Source organism: Zeugodacus cucurbitae, chromosome 3 (assembly GCF_028554725.1).
Source record: "Zeugodacus cucurbitae isolate PBARC_wt_2022May chromosome 3, idZeuCucr1.2, whole genome shotgun sequence".
NCBI lineage: Eukaryota > Metazoa > Arthropoda > Insecta > Diptera > Tephritidae > Zeugodacus > Zeugodacus cucurbitae.
Window position 1 is genome coordinate 27,609,414 of NC_071668.1, and position 22,453 is coordinate 27,631,866.

General features: G+C 34.6%; 1 protein-coding gene across 2 annotated transcripts in view; it reads left to right on the forward strand.

Moving 5' to 3' along the window:
* Positions 1-574: 574 nt before the first annotated feature.
* Positions 575-22,453, forward strand: part of LOC105212869 (putative neural-cadherin 2) — a 245,582-nt gene continuing 223,703 nt past the window's right edge. Inside the window, exon 1 of one of the 2 annotated variants that reach the window (XM_054227233.1) lies at positions 575-2,306. The gene's annotated coding sequence lies outside the window, so the exon portion shown is untranslated. The remainder of the gene's footprint in view (positions 2,307-22,453) is intronic. The other variant, XM_054227232.1, reaches the window with a different exon arrangement.

Here is a 22,453-nt window from a genome sequence, read left to right on the forward strand (position 1 = left end):
CGCGTGACCAATTACGCACTCGAATGCCAAACGCTTTCGGTAACCTATTTGCTGTTGTGGGCTTGCTTGTATATAACGTGTAAGCTGGTGTAAAGAATGAAGACACGTCTTTGGCATTGTCGAAAAAATTAAAAAAATTGGAAAATTTAAAATTTTTGAAAAATAAGTGCTCGAAAATATTTATTGGCCAACACGGCGTCATGATCGTCAATTGCGTATTTGTTCAACACGCGTCATAGCAGCGCCTTGCTTGGTGCATGTGTTTGTGCGCAGCATATTTACTAAAGCCGGGTTGGGAGAGAAAATAATTGTTTATGCATGACCGCGGTGGTCGAACGAGGAAACACAGTGAGAAGTTAAAAATAAATAATAATGATAAAGGAATAATATTGACAAAAAGAATATTAAAAAATTATAAGAATTAAGTGTGAAAAGTTATGCAGTGCAATTCGGTTGTTTGATGCTTAAAAATATTTGCATAAAATATACTAAATATTGCGCAATAATAGTATAAGGAATATTCTATGTTTAATATTCATATTAAATATGCGAATAATATTATAAAAGGATTAAAATAGTATATCTAGTGTGAAGGCTATAGACAAAGTCTTAATAAATTTCATAATAATTAATAAATATATTAAACAGAAATTGATAAATTGATGATATCTGAATTTTTGGAATACATTAAAAAAACGGAAAACACACCAAGTGTTACAAAATATGCCGATTAATTAAGTGAACTAAAATTAAAAAAATACAAAAATAAAAAGGATTAAATAAATATGTAACAAAAAATACACAAAACAAAAAGTGGCAATATGAACAATAATTGCAAACAGCTTAGTAAGAAGATTATAATTCGCATAACAAAAACTAAAAAACTAATCCTATCATAATAATTTGATAAGCAGTGATTATAAATAACAAAAAAAGTAATAATTAAATACAAAAATTAAAAAAAAAAAAAATATTGCAGAAAAAGTGCTAATGAGAAAGATAAATATTTAAATGTGTATGACGTTAATAAAAAGTGAGTGTGAAATAATTAATTGAGATATGCAAAATACAAAATTATCTTACAAAATTAAAAAAAATAAAAATTTAAATTTATATAAAACAAATATGTGAGAAATACATGTTACTTGCACAAAAAATATTCAAAAGTTAATTTAACTAATATCAATATTATTATTGCCATATTAAATAAATGTATTAAATTTCACATCAACAAGTGTATTTCTAAGTGTGCGAAAATATTGAATATAACAAAATATGAAATTTAAATGTGAACAAATTTGAGAGTTACTACAATTTTCCATGTGAGCAGGCAGTTACAGCAAAATGCCCGGAAAATTAATGTTTTAAAAAACATTTTAAATCTAAAAATTTCATAAATCATATTTACTGCAATTAAATTAAGCCCACTGTTGCATTAAAATCGTTTAAATTCCACACAAAAATGAAATTGCGTGAAAAGCACACAGCAAAGCATATGTCTTTCGAAAAGACTTTGATGTGAAGTGCCAATATCTGCCACAATTTGTGCCACCTTGATGCACTCGCAAAATTATCTCGCCAGCGTGTAAGAACACACGATTGCGGGTGCGAGCACTGACGCTGTAAGTGCAGAAGTGCCATGTCACGCTAAGCAGTGGCAATTATAGCTGTCAACTTGTGTGAAGAGCCAATAGAAATGCGAGCTATGATATAATAATTCAACAGCGCCAGCAACGCAGACCGGAGTGAGAAGACAGCAGCGAAGATAGAATTGTGCAAGCAGAACGCGTCAGCAAAGTGCGAATTGAAAGTGAAAAATAAAATTAATAATAGCAATATTTTTAGAGCAGTAAATGAGTCTAAGGAAATTTGAAAAATTTAATGATATATAATTATAGTGGAGAAAATACTAAGCTTTTACAAAATAAATTAAACGTATTTAAATAGTAAAAGCAACCAAATTTATATAGAGCATTTGTTTTTTGTGCAAAATTACAGTAACAAAAAAAGTGCAAAAGAGTGTTAAAAATTATGAAAAATTTATTTTCTGTGTATTAAATCTATAAAAAAGTCGCTTTGATTAAGAAAAGCGGAGAAAATCAAATACCCCAAATTTCAGACTGGTTTGGGGTCACTTTGTACAAGTGAAACACCAGTAATTACAATTATAAAGTTAAACTGAATGAAAACACATAAAGGTACATAACAGTTAATAAAAAAATATAAAAATAAAATAAAATACAAAAACCAATTGCATTGAACTGGCAACTTTGAAAGTCTATAAAATTTGCATTCAAGTGTGAAAGGTAAGCAGTGAAAGTATTTTCTCAACCACAAAACATATGCTATTTATAATACAATATCAAAGAGGGAGATTTTATTTGAAAAGGTGACACTTAGTAAAGTGCGGAAATATAATGTGTTCTGGAGTAGTTAATATAAAGCATAAGCGTTAGACAAATGTTAGTACAATTATGGGGTGGCATGCCATGCCACACAATAACGGGCACTGAAACTGTTTGTATGTGCGAGAGTGTTCATTGTAAGCAAAAGCAAATGCCAAGAGCAGCCTGTACGCCGCCAGGGCAAAGCTTGTCGCCTTGACGAAAGTGTAAATTTTCACACGCGACAAAAGGCAATTTGCTGATGTTAATGAGAAAGTTAATTTACGAAATGCTTGAGAGGAGTCTGTGGTGAGGGTGGGGTGCCCTTCCGGCACTGCCAGACTCGCTGCTAGCTGCCTGCGCCTTTGATAGGGGCCAATGCTGCCTGCTGCTGTTGTCGACGTTAAAGTTATTGCTGAGGCTTTGTTTGTAATGTTAAGTGCCTACGTGCGTCGGTCGCATGCCGCTCACCGCTCACCACTCTGCATGGCACTCTCAAACCACGTACTCACAAACGAACGCCATGTACACACTGTGGCATTCCTCTCGGGTGCTCAAAGCCCCTGTGCTAATTGCTAGTGCCGCCTGTGAAACACGGATATATAGCATGGCGGTTAACGCTACTGCTTTTTTCTCTGGTGTGCACAAATTTTCGACGCACAGGAAATTTATTAAAAACTATGGAAAGAGTAGAGAAGACTTGCCTCCATCATGCAGCACCTACAGTTCTTATATGGTACATAAGTAATTTTGTTAAGAAACTGCTGTGATGATAAAGAGCACCGCAAAGCAGACCATAAAGTTAAAGCATAAATTAGCAATGCAGGGATATTAAATGATAATTTCGAACAAGGAAAAGTGCTGAAATATGTTACTGATATATGTCGAAATATTCGGGCTGGGCTGAAGTAACCGAGAGATATATTACCTCAGATATATTTTTTCAAGTTCATTAAGTATGATCATATTACTTGCTCGAAATGATTGTCTCCATCACCCTTTTCCTCTTTTCGGAACCCAATATTTATGAGCTTTATAGAGTTCCGAACCTAACGACTTAGCTGCCACTAGTTATCTCCAGGCATAGCTCTGCCCACCAAAAAATTAGTCAGACAAGTTTATAACGTTAGAATGAGACCGAATAGTATATCAAAACTTTCAGCCAAGTAATTTAAATATCTTTATAATTTCACGTATATTAAATTGTAGGAGAGAATGATTAACATAACCTGGGATTATATATTATTATGATGTCAAAAAATAATGGAAATAACTTTACTAACTTTCTCTATATATCAATAAGGGATGTAGTATAGTAATGGTCAAGACCTTTTCACTAAAACGAAAATAATAACATTCTTCATTCAAAATTGTGTTGGACCCTTATCTATATAAGAGTTATATAAAGGGAATACAAAGAAGCAAACAGTCGAAAAATTTTGTTTCACATCAAATTTCTGCGAATACCAGATTTGCTAAACTAACCGTAAGTAAGTAATATATAGTATTACTTATCGTATACCGTATTACTTATAGCTAAAACACCATTTGTTTAAAGTATTTAGGGACATTAAAGCTCGTACCAAATAAAATCAATTGCGGTTAGGTATACAAATTATATTGGGCATACAATGCGTAACCCTAAACCAACAACCAACACAATAACTTCAGTCACATTGCTGCTATGAACCCTCATGTGTGTAGGCGGTTACTTTGTGTGAGCCGGAAGTCAAGAGCGCCAAAGTTCGAAATAAGTTAAAAAGGAAAATAAACAAAGTTCAGAATTCAAATAAAAAAGTTAATAAAGCAAGTAAGGAAGGCCTAAAGCCGGTTGCAGACGAATTTTAAATGCTCTAGCGATTATTGAGAAATTAAGATGTGTGAAATATTGGAAGGTGTCGGAAAAATATTTTTCAAAGAAATATGTTAATGATTGTTCAATCTCTATAGTATATTAATGAGTTATTTGTTACACTAACCGATATGTTAATTATGATATGTATCAGAGAAATTGAGGTCGACTTTTCTGAACCCTGGTCGGCAGGGACATGACTAGTAACTATCTACTGTAAAGACCTCAAATGAAGTGGGAGTGGCTGTGAGCTAAGACCATGTAGAAATTGTAGTGCACATTAAGGGTGCTTGAAAAGCCTTTAAAAGTGGGCGGTATAACCCACATCGCATAATTTGGAACTTACTCTCATATGAATCATTGATTATTCCTGCATTTCTGGTTAGTTTTAATGTGTCTGGAGTTAATATATAAGACTAATTGTACTTTCTGAAGTTTTAACTTTAAGTGAAGCTCTAACACAAAGTTCACTCGGTATTTTAAATAGTTTTGAAAAGAGCACGGAGGTTTATTTAAAAAAATTAAACCAAAGAGGGTCGGACCAGAGATTAATTCGAGCCAGACATAAATCCGGAAAATATAAATACTCCGCATTATAATTAGGTCTTATAAACAACCGTTTTACGAATAAAATTATTATACTCTATGCAACTTTGTGTGCGAGTACTAAAACAGCAACAGCCAACCTTTCGTTTCACACAAAGCTGCTGCCAGCCGGCGCCAGTAACACTCGATTAAAGCTTAAAGCCCCAGTAAAAATCAACGCATTGACAACACAAACAACACTATAGAGAAATATTCAAAACAGCGAGAATGAGCAAACAAACAAACAAAGCAAAACAGAGCGAAACTAAAACAAAACACAAAATTTGTTTAATAGCATAAAAGTGAAGAAAATGTATGAAAATCTCCATACATTAGTAGCATAATGTAATGAATGAATGATTGTATGTATGAGTGCGGGCATGTGTGTGTGTGTGTGAGTGTTGGAACACATCGTGTTTTTCACCAGCTGGCTATTTACATGCCAACCTAACAATGGTCTTATCTGCACACTCGAATTGGAACACCCAAACCGCTCGAGTGTGTAAGTTGGGATAGCATGAAATAGAGAACACTGAAAAAGATAAAGAAGCATCCTGTGTGTGACCACACACGCACACATACATCCATAACTGTGTTGGTATCTAATTTGTGTGCTCAGCGCTGCATGTGTGTGTTGGTGTTTGGTTTGTGAATTTGCTTGCTAGTGTTGCAAATGAGTGCGCATGTTGAGTGTGATGAGGTTTTTGTGTTAATTAAAAGTATGTATTGTTGCTGATTTTATTCCTTTTGCCAAAAAGCATGTTGTATGCCGTTTGTACTAGTTCATTTATTCACACACTAATTCGAACAAACACCCACACAAATGCATACGTAATGGATTACCTGCGAACATGCAGTATGTGTTTCTGTTTGGTAAATATTTGCGCAAAAATATAAAATTGGCTTGTGTCTTACCGAGCTCTCTCTGCCGCCTCTCTATCATCATGCAGCAAGTGTGTGGCTAATTACTGTGAATTTATGCCGCTCCATAGGAATCGAGTTTTCTTCTAATAATGTCTGTACATATGTATGTATAATACCTGTATTTCACACATCAATGCATATATAATGCCAGAAAATATAGATGGTGAATGGTGCAAGTGAAGGCAGGGCAACTGCAGCTGCTTGTTATGTTTGAGCATTAATAAATTCCTTTATCTAATTAATGTCAGCGCCGCTGGCAGCGAATGGCCTTTTATGTCTAATAAATGTCATTAATATTTTATTCCATTAAATTCCATTTAGTGCGAGAGAAAGTATCAATGAAGTATTTCAGCAATGATAAAGTCAAAGGCTTTCAGTGACGGTGTATATATCGCATAGTGGCTTCTTTATTATTATTTTAGAAAACAGTTATGATACAATAATATTAACGGAACACATTTTTGATCCTGAAATATTACACTTCTTTCGATGAACTTTTCTTTAAAAACATTTTCAACAAATTGAGGAATAGTCAGTAAGCACCGTGTCGTGTTAAAGTGAATTTCTTAGAGAAATTAGCTAGAATTGAGTGTTGATTTGTGTCAAATATTGAGGATGTAGTGAAGAATTTGTGCGTTATCCACTCCATTCGTTGCTCAGCTGCTTTATTTTTTTCCTGATAATTTAGTCAAGGTTTCGAATAAAATTTATAATTTATTATGCGCTTGGTATAATACTGGGAATGAATAAATTAGTTCATTTAACAACAGATATGTCAGATAGGAGGAAAGTAGGTCAGCATGATTCCCATAACTTGGACAAGCTCGTTTATAATAATTGGCATATAATTACTCTAAGTACATTCTTATATATATATACACTGGGCGTCATCAGGTTAGCAAACATCTAGATCAAATAGTTTTATTTAATTTCTATCAAAACTAAAGAAATTACAACTTTTTGAAATTAAAATTTTTAGTGATTATTAATGAATCAATTGACTATTAAATAAAATATGATTTTTTTTTCACCATTATTCAATATTATTTAATATTTTATTTTACGAAATCAATCGAAAAATTATTGTTTATGAATTTGGTCATCAGGTCATTATCTGCCAAGATTATATTTTTGAATTTTTGTACTAATTTATTTAAACATTTATATTTTTTAAGACTGTGTCGATCACCCCTTAATGTAAATTGAAAAAGAATCAAAGATCCGATTGGGTAGCGATTCGTACAATTTTCTAATATAATTTCAGGTAATTAATGACCAAGGCTTTTTAATGCTTTGAATTTGTTTTTATTTAGTGGAATATTGGGAGATTTCACCTCAATATATTAATGAAGAATATGGTCAACAAGTTCCTGGAATATCTATTAAAAATTAGTCAAGTCAGCTATCCATTATGTTCATCGAAATTAATTTGTAGATATTTTTATGCTTTTTTCCATAGAAAACAGTTTCCATAGTACGCTGAATTCGTCGTCTTTGATGCTCGTACGGTATTTAACACACCACTTAATAATGTCTGTTTCTAGTACCTTCGCTCGCAACAAAGATATGTTTCAACAAGTAAGGAAGGGCTAAGTTCGGGTGTAACCGAACATTTTATACTCTCGCAATTTATTGATGTAATTTTATAAAGATAACACAAGTCGACCCATATATTTAGTATAAAGTTCAATAGAATAACGAAAATCATCATAAATAGTATATGGGGACTGAGGTAATTCCTAAACCGATTTCATTCGTTTTCACTACCAAGATGCAATGTATCGAAGACTATACGCTCACTTAATTTAATATGACTTATAATTAGGTATATGGGATCTGGGGAAGTTATGACCCGATTTTTATCTTTTCAGGTACAGAGAGAAACTGTTATAAGAAAAAAATTCAGAGGGAATGAATTACATTAAAATATCTTAGGGATTTACCTATATTTTCGGTGAAAAATTAACCTTAGGCACTGAGTTCTTCATGTTCGATATCAGGGGCCTTGAAAAGTCATGGTCCGATTTTGACAATTTTTCCACAAGTGATGTCACAGCTCAAATACAGTATTTGTGTAAAGTTTTATTCCGCTAGCTGCATTGGTTCCTTATGATTACATTATAAAGTGAACGAATCAAATGGAATTCAAAATTGAGTTATATGGGAAGTAGACGTAGTTGTGAACCGATTTCGCCCATATTCCACCCGTGTCATCAGGGTGTCCAGAAAGTGTTATATACCGAATTTCATTGAAATCGGTCGAAAAGTTCTTGAGATATGGTTTTTGACCCATAAGTGGGTGCAGCTTCCTTCTGCCATTTCTTGTGTAAAATTTGGTCCGTCTGTCCATGCAAGCGATAACTTGAGTAAAAATTAAGATATCTTAATGAAACTTGGAACACATGTTCCTTGGCATCCTGAGGAGGTTGCTTTCGAAAATGAGCAAAATCGGTCCACTGCCACGCCCACAAAATGGAGGAAACCGAAAACCTATACAGTGTCATATCTAAGCCATAAATAAAGTTATGAAAATGAAATTTGGAACATAGGATCGCATTAGGGAGGGGCACATTTGGCTGTAATTTTTTTGGAAAAGTGGGCGTGACCCCGCCCCAAAATAGGTTTTTTGTATATAACTCGCAAACCAATAAAGGTATATAAGCCAAACTTTCTGCACTCGTTTCCTTTAGCCATTTCCTTATACAGTTCAAAAATGAAAGAAATCGGATAATAACCACGCCCACCTCCCATACAAAGGTTAGGTTGAAAATTACTAAAAGTGGGTTAACTCCCTAACGAAAAACGTCAACATTTTACATAAGAAATGGCAGAAGGGAGCTGCACTGAGATTTTTTTACAAAATGGAAAATGGGCGTGGCGTCGCCCACTTATGGGTCAAAAACCATATCTCAAGAACTATTCGACCGATTTCAATGAAATTCGGTATATAACACTTTCTGGACACCCTGATGACACGGGTGGAATATGGGCGAAATCGGTTCACAACTACGTCTACTTCCCATATAACTCAATTTTGAATTCCATTTGATTCGTTCACTTTATAATGTAATCATAAGGAACCAATGCAGCTAGCGGAATAAAACTTTACACAAATACTGTATTTGAGCTGTGACATCACTTGTGGAAAAATTGTCAAAATCGGACCATGACTTTTCAAGGCCCCTGAAATCGAACATGAAGAACTCAGTGCCTAAGGTTAATTTTTCACCGAAAATATAGGTAAATCCCTCGGATATTTTAATGTAATTCATTCCCTCTGAACTTTTTTCTTATAACCGTTTCTCTCTGTACCTGAAATGATAAAAATCGGGTCATAACTTCCCCAGATCCCATATACCTAATTATAAGTAATATTAAATTAAGTAATATTAAATCGTGAGTCCCCATATACTATTTGTGATGATTTTCGTAATTCTATTGAACTTTATACCAAATATATGGGTCGACTTGTGTTATCTTTATAAAATTACATCAATAAATTGCGAGAGTATAAAATGTTCGGTTACACCCGAACTTAGCCCTTCCTTACTTGTTTTAATTATAATATTTGCGATGCCTTCAGTTCTATATTTAAATCACATGAAGTTTATTTAAAATATTTCGAAATTAATGGTTTTATTATCCATAGCAGAACAATCTTAATACGTAGTTAAATGTTTATTTTTTCCAGAAAATAAATCATCGTTTCAGTTTTCTGCGGCCACTATGTGAGTTTTGCTGCAATCAACTTAAACTTATTAAAATTTATTGTTAAGATTTTTATCAATGAAATATCATAAATAATAAATAATATTATTATTGAATTATATATTTTATTGGCAATATATACAAACACAATACTTTAGTTTTAATTGAAATAATAATTTTCTAGCTTTAATTGTGTTAACTGAAAAGCAGACGTCCATAACCTTTATGCAATAATTGGCATTCAGTGAAATCATTTGAAATAAATCATAAAATATATAAAAAATTATTGTGCATGCCAATTCTGCAAAATGCTATGCACTTAAACACTAAAAGCACTAGCAACTAAATAAATTAAAAATAGTGCCACTTGTCGTATGAGCAACCCGTGAAATTATATATTTTTGTAGTTAACATATGCTCTGTTAATTTTTTTTGTGGCTTGCAACACGCCTGTATGAAGCGCTTAAAACGGTCAAATAAATATTAAAAAAATGTGTTTCCATCAATCGTTTTTTTTACGTAATTGAAATATACACCTGCATTGAACTATTGTAGCAAGTAGGAAAAAATCGCCGAAATTATGGCTTTACATTGCAAATTCAATCTGATTCAGTTACAAAGCTGTTAGTAATCACCAAATTTAAATAAAAACAGCGGATTTTGTCAATAATTTTTTTTTACATTCAGTTATTTGAGTGGCATGCAGTCTAATCCGAAACTAAATTTAATATTTTTATGGATTGATGTACAGTGTGGCCTCGATAGAACTAACTTCTAAAAATTTGTGCAGTTGCGTTGCTTGATTCATATTGAAATGCGGTTTCAACATTTTTTTATGAAAATTGGTATATTTTATAAATCGCTTCTTCATTATTGGATGCCCGCGAGCTTTCAGAATTATGCGTTTTCCCGTTCCCGACTGACAACTCTATAGGAACTTTTTAGGAAGATTTTCTTTTGGGCGTTCATTTTATCGAGTTCGTACTGTATATGAATTGCAAAAGCTAATTTTAAGACAATTAAATTTTATTAGTAAATGTATAACACGTATGTTATGAATTCCTAAATAAAATATTTCTCAATTGTTTAAGTATTTAAAAAAAATGTTTTGTGATATTTGTATACAAATTTTGTTGTAATTTAATACTCACCAAAAGATTCATTAGCGCACTAGATTGCCGTGTTGTAATTTAATATACTGAGGACATTTAGAGCTAAGCAAAAACATGATACAACATGTTTTTTGAGATACTTCTGCGCAAGTAGTACAAATTAACGTAAATGCGACTTTAGCTAGCTGATGTTCGATATTTGCACTGAATTATTAAATTTGATTTCGATTGAGTCTAAGTTGTCATTTCCAGTACTTAATTTCCATTTCAATTTTAAATTCTATTAAGTGCATTTTTAGCCCCATTCGGCACAGTTTCAATTATTCGTTTACTGGATTTATTAATTTTGTACTCGAAATATATACAACAACCAAACCCTATTATAAACCAATTCAATTAACTTCGCTCCAAATGCAAATATGAGAAAATATGCATTTCAAATCGTAATAACAACAATGCTTCATAATATTTTCAGCCACTCTTATATTTGCATATTTGCAATATGGGAAATATTATATATACAGGGCTTTAATAAATTGACTTCTACAAGAATGAAATATATATATAGATATATACGAGTATGAATGAGCGTATGTAATTTTCATTTGACTAATATCTACATAACGACAAAAGTCAACAAAATTTATTGGAAAGAGATACGTTCTTATAGTGCGATATGGTATGTTCTACTAAGAATGTTGGAATTAGATATTATGACAGTTTTGCCCGTTTTTTTTTTGGAAGTGATTTTGGTTGAATCCTTGGCTCGTGACTTCATTGAGGAAAGAAGGTGATGGGGTTGGAATTTGATATATGCTTTCGTTTATGACGTAACAAGTCGTAATTATACACTACATTTTTCATAACATTTTATTTGTTTAATGTTATTAAGATAACACAAAATTCGCCTTGTATATTTGTTAAAAATAAAGTCCACACGAATAATGAAAATCATTATATAATATATCGTATATGGGGCTGAGGTAATGCCTGGGCCAATTTGATTAATTTTCACCAACAACCTATTATATGCAAGCGAAAACGCTCACTTAATTTTATCTCATATTTTAACCGATATATACAGTATGAACCCCTAATACTAGGTATATGCGAGCTAGGGGATGTTGTGACCCGAATTTCTCTAAATAACATTAAATTATCTGAGAGATTCACCGATATTTTCGATTAAAAATTATCCTTACGCACTGAGTTCTGCTTGTTCGATATCTGGGGTCTTGAAAATGTATGGCCAGATTTGGAATTTTTTTTCAAAATAATGATAATAATAATTATATTGTAGATTGAACGAATCAGATGGACTACGGAATTATGTTATATAGGATTAGGCTCGGTAATATCACGGTTGCAAGAAAATAACATGTACCAAATTTCATAGAAATCGGTCGAGCAGTTCCTGATATATCTGTTTTGACCCTAAAGTGGTCGACGTAACGCCCGTTTACATTTTTTTTATTTGATTGTAACTCATCTCCAAATTTTCACGAAAATCATAAGCCTCTTTCCAATATTTTAATAATAATTTTTAAAATTCAATATTTTTTTTAGAAAATTTATGTCTTGATGTCCGAAGACTTGTAATTTTTTTCATTCAAATATTATTGTTTTGTGGCCATAGTACATTGCTATGAGTTTTCGTGTCATAGTTAACATTTTGTAAATCAGTGTTAATTAACGACTCAAATTAAACAAATTGATTGCTTGTCAGAAATACGAAAGTTGTGTGACAGTTTGGGATTGTGGTTCATACTAGTTATAGAATACATAACTAAAGAAGATTTGTGCCATATCTACGGTCTACTTCAAAAACACTATAATAGTTTTCTTTAAATTTATTTAGTGAAACTAGTTCCTTGATCACCACCGAATGTAGATTTATATCACGCATTCTTGTGTAGATATATCAGCACTCATGCGATACTTATTTATTTGACTTGGTTCGTAATTTCGAATTTCATTCAATGGCCACAGTAAGCAATATTTATCGTGCTTCACTTGCCAAGCGTTATACGCCTCTGGCGGCCACACGCCAACGCCGCTAACCCACCATCATTGTCATGCGGTATCTGCGCTGATTTTTTGCAGCATTTACCCTTACTATATCTTCGTTACCATTTCACTTATTGTAGCTTTAGATTTATTACTCGGCGTTGCGTTGTGGCCTTGGCATGTTTTTCATTTATTTCGTTTGATTTCATTTTGTTTTCAGCATTTCAGCAACGAATTATCCTGCGGCGATTCGTCTGCTGTTTTTATTGCGGCACATACTGCTTTCGCAAATAACCCGTCAGTCAGCGCAGCTAATACCAGATCTACCAGCTCAGTGATAATCGAATGTCTTAAATCTGGCGTATTGCGTATCCGCTGTCCTTTCGCATTGTCCTCAACCAGCGTATCGCTCTCTCTAATAACATGCGTGTGCCTACTGCTGTGCTCCTTGTCAATTTCTGTGTGTACTGCTTTGTAAGAGATTGAAATTGGATAGCCATATATTTTTGAGAAATAAATGTGGAATGTGTTTTGCTTGCATATTCATTGCGAGCGCCTGCTGTCTGCCTGTCTGTCTACGCGAGGCTCATAAAGGCAAATGTATGCTTATGTGTGTGTGTATGTGCTTATGACCTAGCACCGGCGGCAATTTCAGACATTTTAAAGAATTTTTATGTTATTTACGTCGCTGGCGCTGGTGCTGGTGTGCGCTTCGCTTAATTTAATGTCGATGCCGAAGTTGTGAAACAATTTCGTGTAATTTCTGCTCCACAAGCAAAGTATTATTTATGCTTTGACAATTATTGGCAGTTATCTGCACGAGTATGAGTGTGTGGGGTGGGAGGGGCGCTCAATTGTTTGCAAATTAGTCACGTATGCTCTTGAAGTACGCTTGTACTCAGGCAGACATAAGGTTATGCTCGTTTGGATTTTCGTAAAATTTTGCACGCACGTGTGTATGTGTGTGCAAAGCAGTTTTGCCAACTATCAACATGTTTTCAATTATTACTTTACATTTTGTTGACAATGCTTTCGCACACGCAGCCTCTCCATGCAACACGCTCACGTGCCGCATGGCCTTTTAGCTGCACCATGTACAAGTAATAGGTATTACCATAAATTATTACATCCCTTTGTACATCCTTAAATGTACACCTTTATATAAGCACTTGCCGTTATTGCAAACACAATTTCATATTCCGTTACTATACATATAGAATACTCACATGGATTATGTATGTATACATGTGTTGTGTATATTTTCCCAGTTTTAAGTTGTTTTATTTTCCGCTCCTCTCCGCCTTTGCGATAATATGCCGACAATTCTGAAAACTTCCAAATGACAATCAGAAGTTTTAAGTCGAAAATATTTCATTAATTACGCGCTTGTGTTCGCCACATCGTCCCAAATGCGCAGACCCCCTCGAAAGAACGTGTGCCATACGTACGTATATGAGTATATATTTGCCTAGAGTTTCGTTAAAAAAAACGTTATAATTCGCAAAAGTAAAGTTTAGTGTGGAACTTGACGCTAGTACAGTGTTCAAAATTATAAGAAATTTGCTAAAATTATTATACATTATGAACTCTTAGCCAATTAGTGAGAAATCGGCATACTTTCGTATATGGAATAGAACTCACTTTGTTGTTTTACATTTTATATACTCGTATTTGTTCAAAGTACTTCTGCAAGGAACATATATGTATGCTACTTTTTAACAACAGAGTTACGCTTTAAGATGCCGAACAGAGAAATGGCGAATCGAACCCGACTCAACAGAAAACAACACATACACACCATCCTCTAATCGCTGGCCATATGTTACTAATATTAGATATTTACGTATATTCGGACTTCATTCATCATACTTTGAAGTAGAGAAATATCGAAGATGATAAAACAGAGTCCACTTTTTTCTTAATGTAAATAATTTATACCAAAGATAAACTCACTTCGCATCACAGTGCGTTGCAAGAACTTCTCATGGTAACTTTTCACCTTTGGGTACAACTTTCAATGCTGATTTCCCTGCTGTGAAAGGCGCGAAAAACCTGCCAGTGTTAACTTATGATCGTTCGTTTCCAGTTTTAACTTATTACAACAACTGGATATGTATGCTTGTGCTTAAGGAAACACGGAAAGAGTGAACCATATTGGGTAGCGACCCATTTTGAACAATATTTTGTGCTTTTGTAATACTTTAAAATAACTTAAACATTTTGTTAAACAATTAAAATGACTTACGTCCACACACCGACCTATAGTCAATTAGGATTTATAGAGGAAAGGACTTAAGATAATTTAAAAACTTTTTGAATTGAAAAAGACCTCCGATGGATTAATATATAAATTTTATCAAATAAAAGTACTGAACTGGAATCAGCAGTAGTTTAGCATCCATCAACATTCATATTGGTGGGTGTGATATAGTAATCTTGGAGATAATATTTTATGTAAAGACAAAATACATTAGTAAACGTAATATATTATTATGCGATTATGATTATATTTATTAGGATTATATGCATATATAATCAGTTTGGATCTCATCATCGCTGAACATACAATTTCTAATTTCTCTTCTAATATCGAATATAGAAATAAAACCTTCGGATAACGTACTACTGCCATGCTACTGAAAACTCTTTAATTTGAATCAACCTATACAATATAGTATAGATCTGATTGGCATTGAAACCTTTCTCTCGAGAACTCCTAGTGCCGTTTCGTCAGATGTTGACATCGTCCACGCTTCTGCACAATAAAGTAGGACGGGAATGATGAGGGACTTGTAGAGTTTGGTTGTTGTTCGTCGAGAGAGGACTTTTCTTTTCAATTGCCTACTCAGTCCAAAGTAGCACCTGTTGGCAAGAGTGATTCTGTGTTGGATTTCAAGGCTGGCATTGTTGGTGTTGTTGATGCTTGTTCCCAGGTATACAAAATTATCTACGACTTCGAAGTTATGACTGTCAACAGCGACGTGGGAGCCAAGCCGCGAATACGCTGACTGTTTGTTTGATGACAGGAGATATTTCGTCTTGTCCTCAATCAACATACAGTACAGTATAGAGTATTTATTCCTTTATACATTTGACTTTTTAGAAACGTGGACTTTTTGGCCCAGAAGACTTTGGTACGGACATACGAGCTTTTTCCGCACTTTGGAATAAACGACACCCTCCTCAAAGCCATCGGAATCTGACCCAATCTAACGCAGTTCGTTTAGATGGAAGATGCCTACTGCATGACAACTCTCTAGCTCTCCAAGAAGACCGTTTGGCCCACTGAATCTCTTGCTTTTACTTTTAACAAAGCCCAATCGCCTCTTATACTACTTATCCTTTTAAGAAACCTACAATCAATTTCCACCAAAGAGGTTCCCTTTGCCGTTCTGATTGTCCAGAGGGTAGGTGTTTTCAACGACGTCCTTCATGCAGAACTAAAGAACATTTCTACCTCGACACAATCGTTGATCGAGTTGACGGAGAGCACTGATCTGCGGAAGGGTTGATAAGATTTTCCGACTGCAGATGTCCCAATTTGAGTTTCTAAAATTTCTATAAGATTTAGTAGCTAGACACGCTCCATTCTCGTTGCAGCTTATATACCTGTGATACGAGAAGTAGTGGTGGCTACTTGCTGTGTTTACTGTGTGAGTTAATTCCAAAAATGAACGAACCCAACGACTGAGCTTTAAGTACACATCTAATTTGATATACAGTTCAACTTCCCTAACTCGATTCAACATAATCCGAGTTAGAGAGATTTTATAGAAGTTTTCATTAAAACATAAAATTTTTCAAAAAGCTGTAAAATATAGATTTATACCAAGTTCTGTTTATTTACTGTCATTAAGTTTTATGTACACACAATCTATAAGTGTAATATCATATTTTTTGTTCGCCAGCTTACGATATAGAGAGACTCTTTAACAAAAGTTCGATTTATAGAAGGAAATTTGCATGAAATTTTACTTCTATTGCTAATTCATGGGTTTGAGTTATGGAGAACTTATAGAAGTTCGAGTTATGGAAGGAAATTTGTATGAAATTTGTATGAAATTTGATTTCAAAACGCTCTTGCCAATTCAAAAGTTCGAGTTATGGAGAATTTCGAGTTAAGGAAGTTTGAGTTATGGAAGTTCAACTGTATTTATAAATGTTTTCTGTGCAGTAGACTGATAGTAAAATGCTTATGTCGGATGATATGGGATATACTAAATTTAAATTCATAACGTTCTTAATATAAAGCGACAAAAATCGTCACAAGCCGTCTAAAACTTCGTCAAATACGAAAAAACATTTTCGACCAAAGATTAAAATAGGCTCACTTAATTTAGTTTCATATATTGTTTATGTACAATGTCATTAAAAGATTTTCGCAGTAGTATTTAATATCCGGTTCCGTCTAATTTCAAACCCTTCTTACTTGTTAGTTGAATCTAAATTTTTGTTTCACATTTGTTGCAATTAAGTGGCGTGCTTCTTGCACATCGCTGGCTCTTCCGCAACGCACGTATGCGCTTAAGAGTGCTTGTACATTTGTAAGTACGCTTTTTTTGTTAGTGTAACTGTGTTGTTGTTGCTTTTATTGTTCGGCTTTTGTAAGCCAATGTGGCACAGCTGCTGTAGCAGCTCATTTGTTTAAATTTAAATGTTGATGGCAGCAGCAGCAATGCCGTCAAGTGGCGCTTATAAATCGCATTAAGTTTGAGTTGTTTAATTGAATTGAATTACCGCTGTGCCGGTATGTGTAAGTGCTATTTTTGCCTCAACACTGTACCACCGTTGTATGTGCATGAGTGTGCGCGCGACTGCGGGTAAGCAATTGCCGGATTTTCCATGCGCGTTTGTGGTTAACCTGCTGTTGCCACTATTCGCTTTTCACCTTTTGACTTCCGACTGCCAAACGGCAAGTCTGCCGCAGTCAGATGTTGCTGACTTTTAACTAGAGCTGCCTGCTGCTGCCTGCCTGCCTATCTACCTACGTGCGTCCCATTGCTGTTGCTTGAATTCGTGGCGCTGTTGTTGTTGCTGTTGCCGCAACAACATTTGACAATCCGACCGCAACGCGGTTAAAATCTAATTACGCGCTTTGAATTGTTGCCAACACTGTTGTGCTTTGTCTATTCGCATACAGCGACAACAACAACAACAATCCTTAAGCACATGTGTGAATGTATATAGTAAAGTATTTGCGTGAGTAAATCTACGTGCGGCGTTGCAGCTCCGGCCGGCGACGTGCCACACTTGCACTTGACTTACTGCAAATTCCTGTCATATTTTGCCCGCTCGTTCAGGCAAGCCTTTGCTTGTCAGCAGCGGGTTACGATCTGTTCGCGGCAGCTACTGGCTGGGGTATTTGCGAAATGTCGTTCGTTTTCACTGCTCTGTCCGCACTAAAACGCTACGCTGCTACGAGCTGTAGCTCCACGCTCTTTTTTATGGCCAACACAGTTCAGCTTGGCATACTTGCATTGCACTCGGGCACGTATGCAGCCAGATATTAAGTTGGAGTGCATTAGTACACCACACTTGGCAGGCGATCCTCAGGTGGGCGGATGTGGAAATGCAGACAAATGGCAGGCGACGTAAGCAAGCAAGAATTTATGACTCCTCCATCTCTGTGTGTGCGTGTCAATATATTAGTGCACCCCTTCCCCCACACACAAGTGCATTTGCATATATGTTTGTGTATTGAGCATATAAATCTACATATTTGTCAATGTGTGCCGGCCTTTGTGTGCCATCTCGCATTCGGTAGCCTGCACTTTCGGTATTGCTTACAAGCTGCTTATGATGGGCGCCGTGTGCAACAGTACACCACTTTACGACCGCAACGTGTTTGCACCGCAGACGGACATTTATGCGTTTTTGAGCGTTTAAACGATAATATTTACACACATCAACATTAGCACTGATGCCAGTAGTGTACAATAATATAAGTGCTCTCTATCAAGGCAAAACGTACACAAACGTATCTAAATATCAGAGTCACGATTAAAAATTTACTAACTAAATAAATAAGTAGATAATATATATTGAATTAAGTCAGTAAGGAAATAGTCAAATATAATACTATAAAGTCCTTACTCTGATCTCAACGTCAAATCAATCTAAGACGAACTATAAACTATAATGTTTATTGAATTCAGTTGGTTTCATTTAAAAAAATTGACATGTGTTGCTCTTTCTTACTAAATTTTAATTTCAGGAAGTATGGAATAGTTGGCCGATGCGCTCATTTTTAGTATCCACAAGAGTAATTTATTATCTGACTAGATAAGGGCATACTTAGCCTCAGTACTATATTTCAGTTAGAATGTAGACATTCAACATATGAGCTACGAGAAGCTTCAATTCTGAAACAAGCTCTCATTATTATGTTCAATAGACAAATTTCATTGTAGTTGTTATAAGGAGGACTGGAGAAAGTAGTGATTCCTTCATTACGAAAATCAGAGCATACGATGCTAAGTAAAACAATATCATATAACAGCGAATAATTTATGAGTATTATATCTTTGTGCAATATGTTCTGAGAGTATAAATATGATAGTTTTTAAAAATTGGACAGTTTTGTCATTTTATTTGTGCTTACATCCAAAACTAATTATTTAAGAGTTCTTAGTTCTAGAACAATAGTGATAGAATACAAGATTACGCCACAGGTTTACCGTTAGCATTTTTGTGTTTTAATTTGCTATTCCGTGAAATCACTATAGTTAACAAAACGCGAGTAAAGCAAGCAAAAGGAAGAAAAACTGCCAAAGTGTACGGTGCTTAATTATTTATAAAATTTTTTAGTGAAAACAAGTAAGGAAGAGCAAAGTTCAATTTGAAAATGAAAGTTTGAAAACCCTAACATTAGGTATAAGGGAACTTGGGGAAGTTATGACCCGATCTTCTTGTCACGGAGACATATTATTAGAAGAAAAATATTCCCTCTGAATTTCTTCAAAATATCTGAGAGACTTACCTATATTGCTATATGGGGTCTCGACATCTTATTATCAGATTTCGACGAATTTTAGAAAGGCGATCCCACTCTATAAATGCAGTATTTGTGCAAAGTTTTGTAATGTAAACGATTCAGATCGACTTCAAAGTTCTGGTATATGAAAAGTAGGTGTGGTTGCCAACCGATTTGGACTATTTTCATAACATATCATTGGGATGCCAGGAGAATATTATGAACCGAATTGCATTGAAATTGGTAGTGTAGTTTCGGAGATATGGTTTTTGACCCATTTCAAACTTTGTATACCAATTTGAGTACAGCTCTGTACCATCTTTACCATGAAATTTAACGTTTCTAGTGCTCTAGTGCTTCTTTAGTAAATTATAGCATTTTTTGTAGTTTTTAACATAACCTATGTATAGGTGGAAGGCGTGGTTACAATCCGATTTCCTCCATTTTCGGACTATTGGTCTACAACTTTGCTTCCGCTGTTTTCCAATAGATGTCTCTAGGGTCAAGCACTGGTCGATTTAATCGTTTTATATAGATCTTGGACATTTGTGTCAACATTAACCCAACAAAATATGTGTAGAGATCTGTCTGCATCCCAAACTTATTCTCAAAACTGAAAATGTCACTTTTTGAGCTGAATTCTCGACATTTGGACGGAATACGCATGCTGCCAGAAAGATGGTCAAAAGGAGTAGCTAGCGACGGCCAATATTTTGAATAACATTTTTGTAACCGTTTTTATACAAAAAAGCCTTAAATTTATAAAAAAATCGGCGGAAGCAAAGTTGTAGACCATATATAAGGAAATGCCTGAAGAAAAGAAAGAGTACTCTCTATAGCAACTTTGTTGCGAGAGTATAAATATATAAATTTTTTAAATGAAGTGTGTAACGCCAGATAATAAAAATAGTGCGAAAATTTCGTCTATAAAGAGTTTTTTCACCTTTTGAAACAACAAAAAATTGCTGTTTTTATAACTATTTTGATGACGAAGGTATGGAAAGAGAAGGCCTTAAAACATTGCCTGCCAAGCTCTCTTCTCTGTTTTAATTTTTGTTTGTGTTTTATTCTATAAAATTATATTGTTTTATTGGTGGTTGATTGGTTGGTTGAAAAGGAGGCGAAGAGAGCCTGACCGCAAGCGGCCGCACTTAGTCGGTCGATTTAACGAATTTTCCATCCCAGCTGCCCAATTTCTCTTAGATTAGAGTAATGGGAGCCATAGAAGGATGGTTTGACAGAAGGCTGAGCATTCACAGAAATAATGCTTTAGTGTCTCGTCATCTTTCGCGCACGCCCTGCATTCTGCCGTTTCTACTATACCAAGTCTCTGGTGGCCTTTCAGAGGTAGGTGCCCTGTGATGACCCCTGTGATACAGCTTAGTTCTCTTTTGCTTAAAGTAAGAAGTTTTTTGGTCTGTCCAGTGTAAACACTACCCCATAGTAGTTTTGTGGTACAACCCGTGTTGCACATGTTCCATGACCTGAGATGTTCCCCTAGTTTTTGCTTTATTAAAATGTCAATTTAAATGTGTCGCACGAAAACGTGAGACATGCCAGATAATGTGTTAAAGACAGAAGCAAATATAGAGTTCTCCAAAGATTTGCTTGCAACCTCATATGAGACTAGAACAGTGAATAATTAGCCCATATTTACCACTTTTCACGTCACTAAGCAATGATCTGTGAGTCCTTGTCAAGTTTAAATTCAACAATGTCACTTGAAGATCCATAAATTCATTCATTAGATATATTCCTTAGAGATACAATATGCAATATACAAATATACTTTCATACCGTAATTCCGTTCAATCGTTTGCGCAATATCGCACTACTACTAGGCATTGCTAACTTAATTAACTTTGAAGCATCTCTTTTGAGTAAATATGAAGGAAGACAAATAAATAAACGCGCTGCAACACAACGTTAACGAAAATTTCATAAATTGCCTGGAAATATTTGCCTTCGGCTAGCTCTATATTAAATACGCAATAGATATTTTAGTTCGCGATATTGCCAACATTCTGGAAATAATTGCAATGCCAGCAGGCAATACTAGGTATTTGGGTCAAAAAAAGACGTACGAAAATCGACTTTGAGTTAAATTGGCTGCTGTTTAATAATTCATGCAGGCGAGTGCTGCAACCGTTGGACAACTGTGTAAATATTTTCTTTCGATCAGCAAGAGTTTCCCCGCTGCAACATGCTGCGAAACTTATAGTGAAAGTTAGCTGCGAGTACAGCATTTTGTTGCAGTAATAATAACAACATCATTGAATTTCCTTTCGATACTTTCAGTTTCTTTTATCACTTTAATTTGATTCTGCGAAACGTTTTTGTTTATATGTATGTATGGTAACCCCGTGGACAATTTTACACGTTCGCAACATGTTGCATGGAGAATAATTGATACATATTCTTCGTATAATGGCTTCTTCAAACTTTGATAATTTTTGACAATCATTAACTTTTAAAATGGATAAAAATACTTCTTAAATCCCCAGAGCCCTTTAGGATAATAACATATAATGTCAAGTATGAACAGTCCATAGCTAACAAATGGCATTTCTATGGTTAGTTTCCATCATTTCGTTATCTAGAATAAATATAGGATTGACTTAAGATAGGAGCTAGAGCTCCTATAAACTTGAAATAATATTTCACATTTCTTAATCATGGAATACTTTTGAAGTATTTTTTATGAAAGACCCTTCTCTTTGGAGCTCGTTTTTTATTTCGAATAAAGTGGCATACAGCTTCGAATTATTGTTCGCTGGGTTGTGCCACTCTAGTGAACACTACGCCCCATTGTATGCGAGGTTCTGCGAGAGTTGCAATCAAAACAGCGAAAAATGGCCAAAAGTGGGTAGCGAAAGGAAATAAGCGAAAGCGTAAAATTGAAAATGAG